Source organism: Periophthalmus magnuspinnatus, chromosome 8 (genome assembly GCF_009829125.3).
Source record: "Periophthalmus magnuspinnatus isolate fPerMag1 chromosome 8, fPerMag1.2.pri, whole genome shotgun sequence".
NCBI lineage: Eukaryota > Metazoa > Chordata > Actinopteri > Gobiiformes > Gobiidae > Periophthalmus > Periophthalmus magnuspinnatus.
The window spans coordinates 21089665-21110249 of NC_047133.1; the positions used below are offsets into that span (position 1 = coordinate 21089665).

The 20585-nt window shown below is 38.0% G+C and overlaps 1 protein-coding gene across 1 annotated transcript in view; it reads right to left on the minus strand.

The window, feature by feature from the left end:
* The window catches only part of LOC117374337 (apoptosis regulator BAX-like), a 240471-nt gene that overhangs the window by 139691 nt on the left and 80195 nt on the right, over nt 1–20585 (minus strand). The window lies entirely within an intron of this gene.

Genomic DNA, 20585 nt, shown 5'->3' on the forward strand with positions numbered 1-20585 from the left:
AGCTACACCGACCAGGAGAAACACGGGATGTGGGTTTGCGACTGGAGAAATAAAAAAAGAAAAAAATATGACCTTTTCAGAGTAGATGCTCTAACAGTTTTTGGCAGGAGGTTAGGCTTGTCTACCCATCTTGCATGCAATGTTTGTGCAGCTTCACCGGCAAAGCAAGAAGAAGGCATTTTCTCCTTGGCTAAGCTGGGCGAAGGCAGGTTCATGAAGCCAAAAGTATTTATAAGTCATTGCATGTATATTAATGTTGATAACAAGTAAATGGAATTCTTGTGAGTAGGGTAGCTCCTAGTGGGGAAAATGAGAAAGGAAGGAGGGAAGACAGCGTATTTGGCAGCATGACTTGCATTTACATGTCCTATATATTCCTACAAAATTAATAGGGTATGTTTAAGACCAGAATTACTATAAAAATCTAATGGCAAAATATTTAAAGATAATCTCCAGAGCAGGTTTAATGTTGTGCTATGGAATGCCAAGTCAAATTTTAACAGGACGCAGCTTAAACTTTCTTGACTTCTACAAAAATATTTAAAATTACGCATTAGTGAAGCAAGTTTCTGCCATAAATCATGAACGCTAACAGAGAATGATGCCAGACTAGATTAAAGTCAGGACATAGATGAAAAGTTGAGAGCTTACATGAAAATTTAATACAAAAAATATAACACGCATTGATTGTGGTGACAAAAAAATATGTCCAGAAGTAAATCTCTTATGAATAGGGAGTAAAATCCGAAGTTTTAAAGGATCTGGGGGAATAAAAATGAGCCTCAGGTCTTTAATTGCCCAAACAATGAAAACTAATGAACAATGGAAGGCAGCAGTTCACAAAGATGCTCTATTCACCAAGTGGTACTTATTCACAAACAACTTTGAGTAAGTGGGTGATGGAAAGTTGGTGAAAGATTGGTGTTTGTGGAGTGGAACCAGAATGAGAAGATTTTTTCCAACATTTCAGTCCAGTGAGTGGCAGAAGGAAGGCTGCTCTGGTCCAAATCATCAGTTTGAGTGGTTGTGTTACTGCCTGAGCTTGAAATCAGAAGTGATGGCAGAAACTGACCACTAGACACTGGCTGGTGACTGCATTGAGAAGGAGATTTGGGGCTAGTAGGTAACATTGATGCAAATACATTTTTTTAGGGATTCACCATTTAAAAATGACAGCTATAGCAGCAATGACTCAGGTGTTAAAGTACTCCAGCACTTCCACCACTGACCATCCTCCAAGCCAAAGGAGGTATGATTCAAAGTTCTGTTGAGCTCTTAGGGCCCGACAAGCACCTTGCTGAGTATAAATGTTGTGATAAATTGGTGGAGGGGCCAACGGCGTATATTTGTCACATTGCTTCTGTCAGTCTACCTCAGGGCAGCTGTGGCTACTGGAGCTTACCATCACCAAATATGGAGTAAATGAATAATGACTACAGGAGTGCTTTGAGAGGCTTTTTTATTTCACTGCCAAGAATGCCATACTTGTATATAAGCATAAGCATAATTTATCTAATAGAGCTGAAGAGGGCAGATTTTTGTGTTATAGTTTATACTGGGTATGAGTGTACGGAAAAACATTCTGTACTTCTCCTGCAAAAGCCACTCATTGTCCTCATTATCTGCCTACACTGGCCAACCATTGTAATAAATTGGACAGGCATGTGAGGTACATTTTGCATGATACCAGAAATACAGTTGGAAAAACAGGGTTGAAGAATTGTGATCTGAAAGTTAACTTTTTTTTTTTTTTTTTTTTTTCTGTGCTGTTAGTTAGTTAGTACAAAGATCTCCAAGAAACCACACCATACACAAAAAAAAACAACAATTAGCTATCACTAACCTGCCCTATCTAGCTGCAATTGTATGCAAACTTACAGAAGATTTGCAGCAAACCATTTTAATTTTTAATAGTTAACCACAACAAACAAGTCCAAAACACAACTGCTGGGACTGGGGGAGTTGTGTGACATGATCTACATTGTCTATGTTTAGACTGCTGCTGTCCTGTTCAGATGTGAGGCTGACACAGAGCCGTCCCATTTTTCATGCAAGTATTAAGAACAGTCTGCAGCGCTGCTATTTCAGTCACAGCAAAACACCAGGTGAGAATCAGACAGGTATCTGACCGCTTTGTTCCAGTGTTTGGATCAGGGGAGCGGGATATTGTGTTAAAACGATGAGAACAAGATGCCTGCTGAAACAAACTGAGCCTTTGTAGCTTTTATTGTAAACTTTACTTTAAAAAATGTCGTACTATCTTGGTTTTGTCAGCTATGTGTTAATTGGCTTAAATGCTGATTTTTTTCTCTCTTAAAACTTGAAGAACAAGTTCATTTTAAACAATGTGCAGCAGTCCAAACTTATTCCTCACATTTCTAACGCATCCAGCACCCTAATTATATAACTACAGTGAATATGCTTTTCACAATTTTACAATATATCTGCACTGGGGCAAGACTAATTTCACTTTAATAATATGAAAGATGTTGGGTTCAGACCCTGCAACGTAAGTAAAGGCATTTTAAAGTTATGTTGGACCATGTAATTTCTAAACAGTAATGTATCTATTTATGAATTCACAGGTTTTAGTTTTGTAATAAACCTGAAAATCAATATGTCAGCAGTCAAAATAGAAATCTGCTCAAATGTAAAAACAAAATAATTTTTGCTTGATTGATGTAAAAAAGCCAACTACTCCATATTGATTCATAAAGATACGACTCCTCTGATAGAAGTTCCCAGAGGTGCACTAGATTCTTCAACAGTATCTTCTCTTATTATTCTCTCACTAGCCACCCCCCTTGGGACTTTCTGAAACCAAGCACCGGCTCAATAGTGTTGTCTACTTCCCAAATTAAAAATCACTACACATTACTGAATGGACTGCGCTACGATCATCAAGTAAAGCAAAGGACTACTGTCAAATCAACAGCTAGTTTGGTCTAAGAAAACGAGACAGCGACTTTGTCAATAAAGAATTCATGAAGGTTGTCATATGCAATATTCAGTCACTGTTTACATTATACATTACCACTTCAACTTTTATTAAACCGTTTCAGCGTAATCACACTTGAGGTTTGTGTAATAAACATTAATTTTAAAAAATAATAAACGTGATCTTTCTGACAGAGCAAAAAACACTGTCCTCTTGAGTTGTTTAGAGTTTTGTTTTGTTTTTTTTGGTTTTGTTTTCTTTCGCTGTCTTATTGAAACTAAAAGTCCAAACATGAAAAATGTGATGTAACCTCTGATTAACTGACTTCCATTGCTGAGGTTCATCTGGTCTGGAGAAAGACCCATTATGAACGAGGACAAAGCAAACATCTTAGGGACAGAGGACAACAAACATTGTCGCTGGATTAAGGAGGCAGTCAAAATATAGAAATGTGCCCACGGGAACATAAACAGGGATGCCTTTTTACTCTCACACAACAGGAATACTGTTCTGAAGAAGTTGGACTAAAGATGTTGCTGTCCTGCCTCGACCAGTTGAAAGAGAGCGCCAAAACCTGTTTACATCAACCGAACACATCAGAGGAACATCATGTGACCACTCTGAAGAAGACCGCTAGTGAGCAGTTAAAACTGTCAGGTATGAAAACAAACTTAAAATTAAAATAAAATTTAAAAATTTAAAATACTCCATTGTTGGAAATGTACCAACCATTCATCCAATACAATCTGAAATAGGCACCAGATTTTTGAGACCTATGAACAGGTGTTAATTTGCAAGTTTCATTGTAGTTTAAACCTCATTAAAACTAGTTACTCTTTCAGTCCCAATCCAACAAAAATCATCAGAAGCCTCATATTACACTAAATAAATAAATAAATAGCTCCTGTTTTGCGAACAATGGAACATGTTGCCTCCATTATACTTATATTGTAATGACCTGATATTTGTGTTTAGTTCAGAGTTGACACCTTTTGTTGTTAAAGTAACTGCTTGTATGTGACACTTGGTTGCTATGCCGACAAGTTGATATAAAGTTTCCATTGGTCAGTTACTGGTCTGTTTTGGTGAGTTGAGACTGCTGTTGTTTGGCTCTTGTTTTGACATGGTTTACAGCCTACAGTAGCCCTTATGTTCAGAAAATAAACAACCAGAAGAAACTATTTGTGCTTCCTTACACCAGAACACTACAATATATATATATTTTTTTTATTGGTTTGGCAGTTAAATCTTTGCTCAATTGTTGCTCCAGGATGTTCAACAGTGCACTGTTTGACATTAACTTGACATTAAAACATAAATCCTTTTTATAAAACCTTTTCCGAATTTATTCAATCATCGTACAAAGAGCTGGCCAATGTTCCTGCCCTTCTTGTATAAATGTATATGTCATATTTTAATAACATCCTTGAAAACTGCTTACTATGCATTTGAGAGACATATGAAAGAGCAAACCATGACAGTGACCTAAATACATTACAGATAATTTTTTTTTTCTAATGTATGTATAATTATACGTGGGTGTACACTGGAAATGTTCAACTTGCTATGAGGAGAGCTCTGCATGAAGCGAGGACACCATAAGGAACAGCTTGGTGCTTTGGAAAGAGGTACTGGCAGAATCCCATGCCAGAGTCACAATGTATTTCAACCAATTTATGCACGGCTAACTGGGTCCTAGTATTTCCACAGTTTGAATTTTATGTTAATATTGTGTTTCGCTGATTGAGTTTAGCATCTTTACGACGCAGGCTAACACTATTCCCAGCAGGGGCAATTACTCCATAAATGCCCTTAAAGCATGCAGCATCTCTCTGTCATAAAACATTGCATCATCGGCAGCCAATCACAGGGCAGCAGTTATGAGGCTTTGTGTGGCACGGACTTGGGAGACAGGCAGGTGTGATCCTACAATAACGATAGCCAGTTTAAACCCTCTCTATGATATGATTAAAATGCATTTGTTAGTGGATAAATATTGGTGGTGGTGATAATTCATTTACACAATACTAAAATTGCATAAGGCTCCTACAGGTTTGCCAATAGTAAACATCTGAGTAATGAAAAAAGAGGGTAAACAGTACAACAGGTGCATGTCAGATGTTTTGTATGAGGACCGCTATTATGAATTTACGATGAACAAATTAATGCAATAATAAAGTCATCACTATTTTGGCGGGCAATAAGAATAAATTATGAAATTAATCAAAAATGTGCCAAAATGTGCCTGTAAATGTCTGTTTGGGGGTTAAGAATTTCACAAAAAGTGCAGTTTGGATGTTTTGTTACTATTTTTACACTTTTTTTTACTATAGCTGACATGCTTGATCCACACAACAATTGCAATATTCATTAGCTGTGCATATGACTGAAAGGTTTTTATTCTGCACTCTTCTCTTTTAATTTTATGATGAGTTGTTTGTATTGTGAATTTAATGTATTACTTATTCTGTAAAGCACTTTAAATTACTTTGTGTACAAATTGTGCTATACAAATAAATTTGCCTTGAAATTTTTCCACCACTTTAATTCAATTCAATTTAAATTAAAAAAAAACTCTTAACTAGTTCTTTAGATTTTCTTATAGTTTTACTTAGTGTTGCAAAAATGATTCAAACTTGCATGCATCTGTTTAGTATTACCATGTTTTCTGGGGTCACAAAATGTTTCCATGCAGTTACTTCTTGATTTTCACTATAAGTCCACAGGCTTCTCCTGGCAGTGGTACCATTTTGCATGTGCACATTATGTCTGTCTACACTGAACAACTCTGCAGAACAGTATATTCACATTTCCATCTCCATTTTGCTCAGTCATCACAATCATCCACAATGCTCCTTCTTCATGGCTATAGCCTTTTACACAGCAGCAGCAGCTCATCAGCTCAGACTAGCTGCAGCAGAGCCCTCCTCCCAGACCCCATTCGGGCTCCCGCTCAGAGGATCAGCTGACAGCCGCGAGTGTGTTGACATAGAGCTAAGCTGTACACACATGATATTACATGAAATCGTAAAGCCAAAGGATCTGGTGTCTGCATGCACAAAGCTATATTAGGATAAGCGTGGACAATATAGGCCAGTGCCACACTAAGCTCATGTGGTCTAATTATATTTAAGTTTCATGGATAATAGAATGTATAATAGGGTTTATGTACTTGCCATGATCTGGGTTACTTTGTGAAACCACCATCCTACAACCTTTTACTTCCAAGGAATCAAAAACATAAATGTAGAAAATGACTAAAATAAAACTAATAAATAATAATAAATGTTTTTAAAACCTCTATACATATATTGAAAAGGAATGTAAAAACAGGTGTGATAATTCTGTTTAGAATTTTATTTTATTTTATTATTTTATTTATTTAATGCCAAATTCTGTCTAAATGTGTATCACTATAATCAATAAATAATCTAGATAGGTCACTGGGTCACTCTCTGCGTACCAAATGTAAATAAAGCGTTTCAATTTGAAAACAACAATATTGAATACATTTGAGTTCTTTAATCAATTAGCATTAAAATAGTAAAATAATCATATTTCAGATTAGATATCTACATAATATAACACATGAATGGAAATCTATAGCTCAGAAACTATAGCTCTGTGGTTCAAAGAATTACAAGTCAGACTTCTAAGAACAGCCTTCACAGTGAGAGTCCGTGTCTAGCACATGTACCACTGTTCTAGCTGTCTCATGCCTCTAACGCCTCTGTCTGAATTCACTGGGGTCTTTGCTAATTTCCTCTGTGCTTTGAGGAAAACGATAAACGTGTCAAACTCAAGGAATTAGTTGTTTCATTTTAGACAGAAACATTTGAAAGGTCAACTGCGAAACGCAAACACACGAGCAGAGGAAATGACCAGACAAATATAACACAATTTAAATGCAATCAGGAGAGCATCTTTGATAAAGAAATGTTTCAAATTTCCACCGTAGTAACAAGTCCTCCTTTTGCTCTAATCATTTTGACACCACGCACAGAACATGCAATTGTAAAAGCCACTAACAAATTGTCAACTCACCGGAAAATAGCCGAAATAACCCCTTTTTGGGCTTGCCATCCTTAGAAGTTCCTTTAGTTTTATCTTTGTCTTTCATGGTGCCTGCCTTGCTTCCCACCAGCTACCAGACTGTCCCTGGGTAATGGTCATGCAAGTGATGAAGAGGAGGAGGAAGAAAGGCGGAGAAAAGAGGTGAGGGAGACAGCGGAGTTATAGGGAGGGACGCAGTAACGGTAATCTAGTCCAACCAGTACTACTATGACGATTTAAACCGTTACTTTAAAGTTTGTTGTTGGTTACGTTTTGATGGCATACTTTGAAAACAGCAATAGTAATCCCATAAGCGTGTTGATACGTTTTATCAAAGCACTAAACAGCTTCCTAGGGGTGTAACCTTCCCATTACCCTACACATAAGCTCCGCCGCGTGTGTTACATTCACATGCAAACATTTGTCAAACAGGGATCTATGACAGCTTTGGATCACAGAGCAGGAAAAAGATTGGTGTTTATTAAGATGGAGTTATGAGCCAACATATCCAGCCAAATCCAGCTCTGTTAGTGAAAGGGAATTATTAGAATAACAGATATTGGCTCAAGGGATTCAAGCATCTCCAGACGACCCACCCATCCAACCATCTCCAGTACCATCCCCCATTTAGTCAAAGCAGAGCTGCCAAGTTAAACTATCATTACTCCTGATAGCATTTTGTTGCTATTATTCTGTTGGAAAGTGGACTTGTTGTAAACTGGACACTTTGGGGTTTGAGTATTTGACAGGGAGCGGTCTCACGAGTCACCTCCCTCCACGCTCACACCCACCCGCACCACCTGCTTCTCTCACGCTGCTCCTGTCTTCTGCTCCTGTCGCCTGGTCCTTCTACACCCACAACACTGTTCCTCTAACACATTGCACGCCTATCCATCGTACCAACTGCCATTAACTGCTCCTCAAGGGATGCTACTCCACAAGCCCCCGGCCCAACCCCCATCCTCTGCTTTAATAACACACTGAGAGCAACACCGGCAGCTCGGTAGGACAGCACAGAGCCCCCACAGCACTGAAACCTGCAGGAGAAGTGTGTGTTAAGAAAGGGTAGACATGCCTTGGGATGGTGCATTGCCCATGCTGCGACACGGACGGCTGCAGCTCAAAGTGATCGCGTTTCCTGTTTCCCCCTCCTCTCGTTTGCTCTCTCCTCCTCCCTGGCTTTGCCGCTCTCCACAAAGCTCGTAGGTCTGTCCGTCCTCGTGCCAGTCCCCACACTCCTATTCGCTCCTCTCCTTCTCCGTCCTCCTTCCCTTTTGTCTTTCTCGCGCGCTGTCTTTTCTCTGCGCTTCCCCTGGATCCTCCTTTTTGTGAGATGGCTCTGCTCCAGCGGCGGTGCTCCTGACAGCACTGCGCGTGTGTGACAGCGAGCACGTGTGAGTGTGTGCGTGTGCGGGCGAGTTTGGGGGGAGAGAGAGGGGCGTACTCTACAGCGATAGGTGCGGAAGGATGCTGTGCATGCCGGTGCAGCGCTGATCAGAAAAACAAGCGCTAAGAATAGGGTACAAATGTTGCTCATAATCAATTCACACTCACAAGCCTTGTTCTCCATTTCACTTTCTCTCTCTCTTAAAGACATAGGAGCTGCGCTGCATTGCTGGTGCCTGGGGCTCTGCTCTCATGATATGGTAATAGCTTACAGTCTAGGGACATGGTCCGATGAGGGACTCAGAAGCTGAACTAGCAGGGGGTGGGTGGAGAAGTGCTTGGAGCATCTACTGTAGCAGGAATAGGGCGCTGGAGTGAGAAAATTGAAGGTCGGGGATGTGAGTATAGGGCGCATATAGAGGCAGGGCAAGCTCTTGAAATACCCCCTTGTGACAACAGTAGCTAATGATGAAGCTGTGTCAAGCCCTAGGCGCACTTGTAGTGGATTGGCATGGCAACCAGAGGCAGCAGCAGGTGAGAGTCAACAGCAGCATCAGTGAAGCATGTGGCTCTGCCTGCTGGGATGTTGTTTGTGAGCATAAATTAATGCTATTCATGTCACAACAAATACTAAAGATGTATCATGCTGAGATGGGCTGGGCCTACACCTGTATGTGCACACATTATGGAAATGCAGTTAATGTTTTCCTCATCCTTTGGACACTAGATTGTAATTACATTTAACATAAAATGCAAAATCTTGTTCTTTGATTGGGAATCCCTGCATCTGTTGTATTTTAGTGTGAGTACTGTGAACAGAACAGCCATCTCAAAAGTGCTTACCTTAATGTAGAATATCTGCATGCGTTGGCCATATTCAGTTGTGTCCCGGCCTGGAGTCGCACTTGGACCAATCTTCCCACTCGCGTCACTCTCTTTCTGAATAGCCTTTTTTCCTAATTAATTCAGGCACAAAATTCAATATTAGACATTGACATGAGAGTTGTGTTTAGGCTGAATAATTAGGACATAAAGTTATAAAGCTGTCTGGAAAAGGTCATTAGAAGAACTTTAATATAAGCTAATGAGCAATAGTGAATTAAAGTAGTACAAAGTGTAAAGTAGAAAGTGTGTGTCAGTAAAGGCCAAGACGAGCCTCCTCTGTGATGAGAGATATGAATAATGTATTGCCCGGCTGCTTGACGACTTACACACTACAGACTGTCCATCACGCCTGTAGCCTTCAGGAAGAGGGTAAGGGGGGCAGCAGGCTCTGAAAACAACATACATTTAGGTTAGACAGTAGTGGACCCAGAACAAACAAAAAATATAGATACTGTGAGTTAAATAGCCCGAAGTAGCATAGAATAAATACAACAGAATCGAAGATCACATGTCATGTTAAGTGTCAGCACTAGGCAATGCTGCATGTGAGTGATGTGACTATTTTATGTATTTATTTGATTGGGATCTTAATGGACAGACATGATAACAACATGAATATGAACTAGGGTTGTCAAAAGTTTCGAAAGTCGGATGCCAATTGTTACAAAAACTAGTACTGAAACTAGATACTCATTTGAGCAGGTATCAATACTAAAAGAGTCACATTCACAGGACAGAAATGAACCTTTCCTGAATAGCTTTAGCATGATCCTGAGCTGTATCAAAACAAGTATAAATTACATAAATTAGTATACGCCCATGGATCACTATGGAACACACCTAAAAGACTGAGGGGTTACACAGATCTAAAGCCACATGGTAATATAAAGGTACTAAGATTTAATGTTGAAAATCACATTCTATTGTCTAAAGACTGTTTTTTATTAGTATCATGTATTGTGGTATCAGAATCGATATTGAGTATCGAGTCTATTCCTTAGTATCGAAATTGAGTTTGAAATGTTAGTATCATGACCACACTAATATGAACATGACTATAGTCAACCAATCAACCAGTAATTACTCCATTAGTCAAACAAAAAGTTGTAACATGCCTTAGAGTTTTGTTTTACATTTTCTACATCCATATAATTAACTCATATTATCTTGATCAACAATATCTTATAATGGCTAACCCGGTCTGGTCCTAATTACGGTTAGAAAAAAGTCATTAAAGGACCCATATTACGCTATTTTCTGTTTTTTATGTTAGAACCTTGTTTCCTCATCAAAAACATAGTTGGACTTGTGTTTTGTTTCACGCACATGTTTAACACAAACCCTTGACATTTAACATATTTAACACACAACTCTAGTTATGTTTTTAAGGAGCTAACAACATTATAACATGACTTAAAGCTCAAAAGAGTCTGTTTTGCATAATACGGGACATTTAACAATAGTTTGAGTTACACCCCTGAACTATATCTACACTGTTCTGTGATAAGACCAGTGTGTGCACATAGAATGCTTGTGACAAAAAGGACTAAATAAAGATTCTAAATTGGGGCAGAAACTGGTGCAATGCTAGAGTACAGGGGACATTTCTGCAGAGATATTGTTAACTAAATGAAAATGCATGTCCACTCATAATAACTCCAGGCCATATTGATGACAAAGGGCTTAAACCATGTATGCTTCGTTGATTTCATCTATTGAGCCGATGTGAAAAGGCGCTCATTGCAGATTTGTAAATAGCTGGATAAGCATTTCTGCAGTTGGGTGGATTGTAAAGACCTCTTCTGTTCCACTGTCGTATCCCAGACTGAATTGTTGGCCTGTACAATCAAAATAATGATTAGGCTCTCGATGAATTCATGGTCTGAAAAGAAGCATTTGATTTCCCATATTTACAAAAGCAGTTTGTCCTGGATGTCCTCCTTCCTCTCCTGCTGGCCGGTGTGCGCCCATCGACCCAGAAAGTCCTCAGTACGTCCTGTGATACAATAGATCCGCCTTCGCTTCAGTGGAAAATGGCCATCGGAGGTTGGAGGGCTCAGAGGGAGGGGGCTGGGGAGCAATGTCAAAGAAAGTGTGGCTAGGACACAGCACAACCAGCCAAGCAAATACGATTGTTTCTCATTGTTTGCCGGAATTCAAGGTGGCTAAACTCACAAAAAGCTTTATATTTAACCTTTATGCTCCATTACTCAACTCCTACTTACACATTTCTTGAACAAATTGCAGAATTGGCATTAACACAGTTTCCATCCTCTCAAAAATGGAAACTAGCCAAGATGTTAATTAACTACAAATGACTTTACCTTACACATAAATTGCATAATGGTGCAATAAAATACAGAGTTACATGTTTTGATAAACTATAGCTTCTATAAATGGCCTTCATTTGTGATAGTTATTACATTAACTTCAATTAGAACTGACACTGTACAGTATTCTATCTTCTCAAATAAGGAATCTAGCCAAGATGTTCTCCCCAGTGGTGGAACATAACGAAATACAAGTAGTAGAGTACTGTACATGAGTGGAATTTGTAGGTATCTGTAGTTTACTTAATTAAATTCAAAAATTGATGCTTTTTACTTTTACTTCACTACATTTTTTAACTGTATTGACTACAAATACATTTCATATGATTTGAGAAGTTGTTTTTAACATGTTTGTGGTAACTAAAATTTTTAATTCAAGTTTCAGCTTTGAGCAAATAAAAATAAATAAAAGAAAAAAAAATTGATTCATATTGCTACTATTAACCAAAATATGCATCACTGAATCAATATCATATATTTAAAAACACTTGTGTGAAATACTTTTACTTAAGTAGATTTTTTCATGTGATACTTTTACTTGAGTAACTTTTTACCTCTGTATCTGCACTTTTACTTACAAACAAAATACTTTTACTTAAATAACAAAATTGAGTACTTCAGCCACCACTGGTTCTCTCAATATTATTTACACATCATTTTACGCAGACTATGAAAATTGCATATTGTCAGTGTAAGAGTTTTGTTTTGCTAATCCTGTATCAAACACGTCACTAGCATGCTAACTGCACATGGACGTTAGCCTACGTTAGCCTCACGCTTCAGTTAATGCGTCAAAACAAGAAATGTAAGTGCTGCCATTTTAACAGACGCTAAGGTTAGTGTTAAATCCACTCCACAATTAGTCATTTTGTATTATTTCTTACTTGTTTAGATTTCTCTGATGCAATAATTGTTCGTGAGTGTCCATCTGATGCGTTGAAAGCCAGGGCCCAGTGCTAAACCAAAAAAATTAATCTGAGTTTGGCTTAATAGGTGCAAATAACAACCAATGCACAGGTCAGACTCATACCATTGTGCAAGAACTTCAGAAAGATGGCTAAAACAACAACAACCCTGCAAAAAAAAAAAAAAAAAAAAAAAAAAACGATTTTAAAGTGTAAATAAACCATGTAACCTATATTATGAATAGCTTTAGTTTTACCCAGGACAGTCCCCAGTTTTGAGCCCTATGTCCCATGTCCAAGTAGATTTATCCAAAACCATTGATTTGTCCCAGTTTCATACAAAAAATGTCCCACGTGTCCCTATTTTTTACCAATTTGATACCCGCCTACAGTAAATGTGGGATTAGCCTATATTGTCATTTGTTTAGCTCAAATACAGAAACCGTGCTTGTAAAATGCTCATAAGACAAATAAAAAGCACAGACAGAAATCCCTCAGATTAAATACTGACCCATGTTACGCCCTCTTTTCACAATTTGATTTATACCAACAATCCCATCCCAAGTGTGTCCCAGTTTTGAATTTTAAAACTCTAGTCACCCCATAAATAATAGCTTTGGCATGGTGCATTGTCAGTGTGAGGTGCTGAAGGGTTTGTAGGCAGATTCTGTGGACATATTGTGTGTGGATGCTCCAGATTTATATCCCAGTCATAGGCACAGCACTGCAGCACCGTCTGTGACCCCTGCACGCCAATAAACGCACGTGAAGATTTATGTTAGAGGCTACCATGGACATGTAACTAGGCTGTTGACTAAAATATTTCATTTTTTAGTTATTACTTTCCTTTAGAGTTGCACGCACCTGCAAAACACCTGCACAGATATTTGGCTTTCAAATACCAGATGCCCAACTGCTGTCACCAGACATTTTTACTTTATGGAGCAAGTGGCAAACGCTGAACCTACCTTGCCACTTTTAACTTTTCTGGTGCAGGATATACATCACATGCTTGTCTCTATGGAGATGGAGTTTGCATGGAATCTTCCTCAGTATGGTATTAAAATTTGAGTAATCCTTTATTATTAATCTCTCTGCTTCTCCATAGCTCAAAATGCTCTGTTCCACCTTGTGATGTCATGAAGCGGTAGTTTTCAAGTTAACAGCTCCTTTTGCCTTTAGTTCAGTAGAGATTGGCAATTCCAGGGCTGAAATAATCCAAATGATTCTAGTGAAGGTGTGTGGAGTTTAAAGACACAGTGGAGCTCTTCATGTATTACCACATGACATCACAAGGTGGAACAAAGTGTTTTCTGTTTGAGAGAAGAGCTCAGTCTAAATATGCAGGGTTTGTGTGTTAAACCTGTGTGAATGAAACAAAACACAACTTCGTCTTTGATGAGGAAACAAGATTATAACATACATTAGAAAATAGCGTAATATGGATCCTTAAACTTTCTCTTATCTTAGTATTTGTAACAATGCAATGTGATTATTACATTGTTTTTTGAGCTATGGAGAAGCAGAGAGATTAATAATGAAGGATTACTCAAATTTTAATACCATACTGAGGAAGATTCCATACAAACCGCATCTCCATGGAGACAAGCATGTGGCTTATATCCTGCACCAAAGTATCCAGTTTAGCTCGTCCTTGAAATATATTCCATTTTCGTGACACAAAACACCCAAAAGCCCTTTTTCCCCATCTCAAAATGCCATATTGTTGAAAATTACATATACTGTAATGTAATAGCATCTCCATGGAGACAAGCAAGTTCCAGACCGCGCCAGAAAAGTTACACAGTGCGAAGAAAGAGAAGAAAGCTCATCAAATATAAATGTGTATGTAATGACTGGACATTAGTGCCACACACACACACACACACACACACACACACCCACACACACACACCCACACACACAAGGATATCTGCTTGTGGCTAAAATATTACAACAATCATTAATCTTAGCCTCTGTGCATTCTTCAGTATCTACAGTGATCAATAAAACTAATGTTACCTTGGGTTGTCTTTGCAGGAAGCAGCTTCACTGTGAGGTCAAAGAGGGGCCAGTGTGCTGTGGAAATAACGGGTGTGATTCTACACATCAACGCACAATTTAGTGAATCTACTGAGACCAGCTTTAAAAGGTCAAGTGTAAGCACAAAGGAGGGAGAGCGTGGACATACATATACGATTTGAATTATGTCTAAGTGAATTCTGAGTCATTTGAAATTCTGAGCATGTAGGGACTTAACATTGTCCAGAAATGTAAAGACAAAGAACTATGAATGTACTGATTCTCAAACAATTTACAATACAAACATCATTCACTAAATAAAGTAGACAAAATGTATATCTGTGCCACATAGATGAAAGTAAGGACTAAAGAAATATGTCACCGATAGCATGGTTAACATCAGGGCTAAACCAATACTTATCTTTCAAGTTTCTATATTACAAAAAATTGACTCTTGTGAGCTTTAAGCCTTGTTATAATGCTACTATCTCCTCAAAAACATACCTGGAGTTGTGTTTTAGTCCACTCACACATGTTTGAGTAAACCTTTATTATTAATCTCTCTACTTCTCCAAAGCTCTAAATGCTCCGTTCCACCTTGTGATGTCATGAAGCGGTAGTTTTCAATTTAACATCTATGTTTTACCCTTAGTTCAGTACAGATTGGCAATTCCAGGTCTGAAATCATCCAAATTATTCTAGTGAAAGTGTATGGAGTTTAAAAACACAGTGGAGCACTTCCTGTATTACCACATGACATCACAAGGTGGAACAGAGTGTTTTCTGTTTGAGAGAAGAACGCAGCCTAAATATGCAGGGTTTGTGTGTTAAACCTGTGTGAATGAAACAAAACACAACCCCAGGTATGTCTTGAGGAAACAAGATTTAAACATAGATTAGAAAATAGTATAATATGGCCCCTTAAACTTTCTCTTCTCTTAGTTTTCAAAATTATTAATTGAATTTCAACTACAACAAGTACATGTTGTGACTATTTGAGAACGATAGGTGCTGTCTATCAACCCATTTCACTCGTCAACATTAAAATATCAAATCTTTTCGTGCACTATCCCTATATATTTCTGCAATCTATTCCCTACATGCAAATTTGTACCCGGCCCCATGTCCTCTTCAGTGTCTACACATGGCTGGCTCTATAAATACATAAAGTGCTGTTTCCTAGGTAACTGCTCAGTGGAGAAAAGGCCACCAGAAATCGAGATGGAGAGGAGCGATAAGTGGTCGCTGTGGCACTTTGACAGTCAAGCATGCCGTCACGCTACCACTGCATATCACTACAACAACCAGAGGTGAGCGGTAATCGGTTACCGGGGAGTAGACAGAGGGAGGGGCAAAGGGGCCTGTTGTCCTGGGATGTAGGGTTTTAGGGGCTCATAAAATATGAAGAAGAGCGTCCATATTTCTATGAGTGTGTGCCTGTGTGAGGTTTCATGCCCAGGACCACCAAATTTCTGTGGACTGCCCTGAATATATTTATTATAGGATCTTTTTCCCACCTGGTATTTAAGTTTGCTCACCTACTACTACTGGTATTTTGAAGTAATATGTTCAGGTTTTTAAGAGACTCCAACACCACCTTATATATTGGTTTTGAAAGTTCTGTTATGGTTGTTATTTACAATTTTCTTTTTTAAAATGTTGTTACATTGGCAATACAAATAAGTAATATCAGTGTTTTACATGCTGTGTCTGTTAGTTGTTTCTTCTTGTGTAACAACTTATTTTTAACTTATGTTATGAAATACTATTACTCAAAAACTTAAACTTGAATACAGCCATTTTAAATCAACAGATTCCTAAAATAACTCTACAATAAAATGTGGTTTATCCAATTCAGGAACCAGCATGAACATGCCCTTAATATGTCCTTCACCTCAAATGAAACAACTGGCAGTTTTGACTTTTACTTGGAGTAAGTGTTTTAAATGTGACTTTACTGCCATCCAGTGGTAACAGCAGGACATTGCGGCCACAACATACTTGGTAATGAGCATCTTATTCAGTAGACACTAAACAGTGACACTGTACACCTTTAGATTCAAGGGTAATGAAAAATTAGCATCATTGCAATAGCATGTGGCAAACTAAATACTCTCAAAAGTCTTCAAAATGTCACCTATAAACAGAGAGATGAAACCCATGACTAGCATAAGATACAAAAACTAAAATACAGATGGTCTCAATGCAAACACAGCTCATTATAGATATATATTTATTGCAGAGCATGTTCAACATTTGTTAAAATTAACATTTATATAGAAATATTCTTGCTAAGTTAAAGCTTCATGAGTGGACAACATGTTATATATATATATACACACACACATACATGCATACATACACACACACACACACATTTTCTACACATTGTGCATGGTTTTGCTCCTCAAGTACCAATATAATTAATTAGTAATGCATATATGATCTATTGAACAAAATATATATAATAAAATATAAATTAAAACCAAAAACCTGAATTCAAGACCCTTCTTTGAGTATATCTTTGAAACCAGTTGATTTTAGTATTATTACAGACAGGTAATGATTTAATAAGATTTGTGCCAGCCAATATCAATAGGCCAGGATAAAGATAACACCCTGTTTACCATGTTTATTCATACAACAGGCCAAATGTCCAGTTCAACAATTAATAACGAAAACTGGTTTGGGAATGTTTGCTGTCTATACCAGTCCAACAGCACACCAACACAATAGACCCTTTTCTTATGCAAACTGGTGAAATGGCAGCACCTGCTACCACCTGTGCATGCATAAGTCAAACATGCAAAAAAGTTAATACATAATTATACATTACCCACAGAAAAATACACAAACAACCTGAACTGAGAAAAAACAATAGAAACCCACAACATAAAGCCAACAATACATTGAAATTCCCCTTCATATATGTAAACGTGCACTCAAGCATTTATTGCCTTTAGGATTTGACCTGATGTGGCTGAAGTTCAAGGTGCTTAATGATGAAACCTCAAAACACAAACCTCGTCACTGCCTGTTAATTATATTGATAACTGTGTAATATTGAAAGTTAGTTGCTGTAGACCTAAAGTCTTGGTTGGACATTTTAGCTGTGGAAGGACCAGTGCAAAAGCTTTTTGTTGTTGACTTGAACAGATAATGTTGAAGTAAAAGTAACTTGTTAGTAAAGGCACAGCAGGGATGCTCCTACTCACATGGATCCATCAGATTATTCCACACACATACCTTTACACAGCTCACAGCTGTTCAGGGCACTGGCCTCCAGTCCAACAGACAAGGCAAAATAAAGACTAGAGGTCTACTGAGTCCAATCACACAGAGTGGACACAGACAATGTCCTTTACATCTTCTGCAGCTCAGTGGAGAGCCACTGCAGTCCCTCGAACAGACCGTGTCCTCTGGGGGCACATGTGGACTGGACAAACCACTTATGCAGATTGTGCAAGTCCAGTACTTCTGTGATTTCCATTGTAGTCATTGCATCAGGCAGGTCCTGTAAAATACCTTTTTTCTAATTATCACATTTCACAAATTCCCAAAAGATTTTAGTAATAGTTGTTGTCCAGCCATTACCTGTTTGTTTGCAAATACAAGAAGCATGGCATTTCTGAGCTCATCCTCAGCTACCAACTGGTGCAGCTCTTCTCTGGCTTCAACGATCGCTCCCTGTCGATATTGTCCACCACAAAGATCAGCCTTGGAAACAGAATCATTTATTAGTTGAACATGCATCACCTCTACTGATTGTATAATGATTCTGTAATGATTTATCCCAAACGTTGTGTATCTTGGATGTAATGCCTCCATAGTGGTCTGATTTAGTCTTGATCACTCACATCCCAAACTGTAAGAATAATATTCTTATATTCTACACTCTCCACATTGAAACCTAACAAACATAAAAATTTACATTATTAAAACACAATTATTGCAGTCCTAGTGGTACATTTCTCACCTGAAATGAAACTTACCAATGGTTGGGATTGTGGTAACAATTTCCCCCAGTTTCATTTTATACAATATGGTTGTCTTTCCAGCAGCATCTTCTCCAACCATCAGTATTCTCATGTCTTTCTTGCCAAACACATTATTAAAAAGAGCTGAAAGAGATTCACCCATTTTTGGTTTTCTACAAGAGGAAGAGAAGTGCATTTATATTTAGCAATAAGAACACTGCTGTAAATGATTAAAAAAAACATAAATACGTGTTGAATTTTTGTGGTGGGTAATTGTTTTGATAGTAAATTATTTATATACATTCCCCATGCAGAATACTAGCACTGTGTGAAATTTCAAGAATTTGGACATCTGCTGACAGACAAGACAACATGTTTGGGCTTGTTGTGCTTTTTAATATTGCAGTGTAGAGTGGTTCTTCTTTCATATATTTAAAGCATACCGGTAGTTAAAATTAAAGAATACAATTAAAGCCCAACTGTAACTAGTAATCGATAAGACAGCTAGAGTTTATGTCTCCTCTAGAGGGCTTTTAATCATGTAAGCCTGTCAGCTCCATTGTCAAACATGCAGAAGGACAAGCCCCTCTGAAACTTTTAGGCCCATGCTCCAAAAATAAGCAGATATAATGTGGTCTAAACACAAACATAAATAAAGGCACATAAATCAAATAAAAACTAAATGGGGAAATATTTTAAATGACCGTAGTATTGTGCAAGGCTTCACAGTGCTACTTGGATGTGAAGGCATAGTGCGGAAGTGTCCTTTTGGAGAGCTGTGGGGACCAGTCTGAAATACCAAGTTGAAAAAAAAACTGAAGCTGTCCAGAAGGCTCAAATTCAGATTTTGATTTTTACTTAAACCTGCACTAATCTCCATCTTGAGTTTGCCCTGATGAAGGCAGAAAGACCAAAACATGTGGCCGTCATTTGAACTTATTCTGCTTTGTGGTAATAAAGGTGTTTAAATCATTTTGAACCTTTGGCATGCCTCAGTTTTTCCCAACGTTGTATGTACTTGTATATATTTCTGAAGTATAGAATTAGGTAGAATGTTAAATGAAATGAATTTAACCTTAATGAGAAAACTTAAAACACTAAAGTCACTGAAGTCCTCCAACAGCATCAAGCAGTCAGGAGGTGTAGGTCTATAGCCGTGGAAACTTTCTTTGACAAACTATTTATTACTCTGTAAAAAACTACATATGTAGGCAAATCTGAATCATATGGTAGATTATAGGCTACAACCAATGGTGCATAAAATCAGGCATGGGTTCAAATAACATACAAGGAACTGTATTATTCATTGTAATATAAGATGACAGTTTTCATTTTGGAAAAGGGTAGTAAAGAACAGCAGGCTCAATAATGCACCATCCTATTTATAAATGCAACTAAATAACACAAGTACCACGCCTTTGTGCGACCATAATGTTGAAATAATATGTTTTATAAGGGGACATTTGGTGATATAGGCCATCAATGATCATGATCAGTTTGTTGATGACAGCTGCTTATCTTATTACAGGTTAATAACAGGGATTAGTAACTTTCAAAGATGTTTTAGTGAGAGGTAATTTTAAATAAAAAGTGAAATGACTGCCAAGAGGGTCCTGTGATAAACAGAAGAGAAACGAGACATTTTTAGTGAGATGCAAAAGAAGTTGAGCAGGAGGTCTTTTCTGAACACAAACTTTGAGCAGTGTCAGTCGCTGTGTTCACAGTTTTAAACGTGGCGACTGGACTAAAGAAGCATCAGACATTATAGACATGGTGCAGCAAAGACATAACAGGCATAAAACAAACTGCATACCTGAGTGAGTGTGGCAGTAGTCAAGTGTCCAGTCTATAAATGTCGCTGTGTTTCCGTGTAGACGTGTTTTTGCTGAAACTGTGGACCTCAGGAAACTACAACTTCACCGCCTCCAAGTGGCAAAGAAGATAATGGCATTTTGACTTATATTTTGGCTGTATTAATCACATTCTGCAGTGTTATATGAGACTGTTTAGACCTGTAAGAGAGTCGCATCTACAACAGTCTGGTGTTGTTTGGCTTGACCAAGCCTGGATACATTTTGCTGCTTATTCC